This window comes from Halyomorpha halys, unplaced genomic scaffold (genome assembly GCF_000696795.3).
Source record: "Halyomorpha halys isolate HHAL.00 unplaced genomic scaffold, Hhal_1.1 Scaffold407.1, whole genome shotgun sequence".
In the NCBI taxonomy this organism is placed as follows: Eukaryota; Metazoa; Arthropoda; class Insecta; order Hemiptera; family Pentatomidae; genus Halyomorpha; species Halyomorpha halys.
Genome location: NW_027106991.1, coordinates 784,874 through 786,772, shown reverse-complemented (window position 1 = coordinate 786,772; position 1,899 = coordinate 784,874). Strand labels below are relative to the sequence as shown.

Sequence of the window (1,899 nt, the reverse complement as noted above, 5' to 3'; positions counted from 1 at the left end):
ATAAGGAAAAGATAAACCAATAATCCTGATGATGAGGAATAATATTGGACTGTAAAGGAAAAAAATAATTTAATTAATGTAATAAAATAAATAATAAATTCAAAAAATCTTTCATTAGTAAAAATCTGGCGCCTTAAGAACTTCGAAAATTATTTTAGGAATTTTTAAATAAAAAATGCCTATATTTTTTAATGATTAGAAAATCTTTTTTTTGTCATATTATTTGATGACGTTCTAATGCACTTATTAGAAATGCTTTTGAGTTATTTTGTTTGCAAGATATTGCGTTCTTATTAAACAAGACCAAGCTCATGATAATTATAACCTCAGCTCACACCTGATCCCAAAATCGACTCTAATAATATCTGAGACAATTTCTAAACATAATGCAAACAATATTTAGAACGTTTTTGGCGCCATAACTTGGCAGATATGAATATTTTTGAAGCTCAAAACATTCATTATAAAGGACTGATAAAACTTCTTATCTGATCGCGAGTATGAAATCGTTTTGGCGGTGTTCCACGGGCAGTTTAAACGAGACAGGGTTAGCCAACATCTTGGAGTGTGTGGACTGTCTTGACAAGCTTGATTCATTTCCGCGTTGTCTCTCACTAGACTATAACGGGATGTCTCAGGTAGCACTTCTGTACCTGGCCATCAGATCGAGGTTATATTGCTAATATTGTATGAGCCGTTGAATGCAAAACTGCTGCGAGTTAAATCTGCAGTTTTGAGGTAAATTTCTATAAAGTATTTAGTTAGAATTACTGATTTTTCTTTTAAAACTAGTAGCTCACGAATATGCAATAACTGTTTAAAGACATTTTATGTTAATTAATTAAATATTTCTTAATTAATATTAATTTGGATGAGATCAGAATGACTTACACCACTTTTGCCCTTTAACGGCCCATATCTTTGTCCCAGTTCAACAGTGTAAAATCACAGAAAATGGTTGTTTTGAGATATCCACGCAATCGTAGTAATAAGGGTAAGATCTATACAGTAATATCTCGAAATATTTTTTTTTCTTTAATTTTGACATGTTTTACGTAATCTTATACCGGTGCTTGGGTATGCTGATTATTTGGTATTATTGTTAAATATTATAGGAAAAAAGAAACTATAGAACTAAATACAACCACGTTAATAAACTCTAGTAAGGAACTAGGTTTTGAAATAAATACGGATAAAACAATATACATGGATAGCAGTAGAAACGCGAGCAATTTCGGTGATATAGATATGGAAGGAAATACGTTGGAACAGGTAGATAAGTTTCAGTATTTAGGTTCTACAGTAAGTAGAAAAAACGAAATTGATGTGGAAAGAAAAGCTAGGTTGAAGGCGGGAAATGCCTGTTATTTTTCAATTTCGAAACTGCTTAGCTCGACCTTTTATCGAAAAGCTTAAAAATTAGAATTTATAAAACTATTATCCTTCCCACTGTTCTTTATGGATGTGAAATGTGGCCTTTTACACTAAGGGATGAACACCATCTTAAGGATTTCGAAAATAATTATTACGCAAAATATTCGGACCGAAAAAGAGTGAATTAACGGGAGAATTTAGAGGATTACACAACGCTGAATTAAATTACCTATACCCGGTAAATATAATTCAAGTTATAGCATTGCTGCGTATAAGATGGGCGTGTAAAATTGTAAGGCTTAGTAACGAGCGGATCCTTAAAATGTTAATAAACCCTGTACTGACGGGTAAACGTCCGAGGGGTAGACCGAAACGTAGATGGGATAATTGCGTTAAAACTGATTTAGAAGAATTGGGTTTTGAGGGGCATCACTGGAAGGATGTATGCAGAGAGCGTTTGGTGGTATCGGCATCGAACCTTCGGGTTCGTTAGGCCTTCATTATTATTATTATTATTATTATTAT

At 32.8% G+C, this 1,899-nt stretch overlaps 1 protein-coding gene across 1 annotated transcript in view; it reads left to right on the top strand.

Annotated features, from left to right (window-relative positions):
* Nucleotides 1-542: 542 nt before the first annotated feature.
* The window catches only part of LOC106682330 (uncharacterized protein C6orf163 homolog), a 327,193-nt gene continuing 325,836 nt past the window's right edge, over nt 543-1,899 (top strand). Inside the window, exon 1 of the mRNA XM_067045332.1 lies at nt 543-738. The gene's annotated coding sequence lies outside the window, so the exon portion shown is untranslated. The remainder of the gene's footprint in view (nt 739-1,899) is intronic.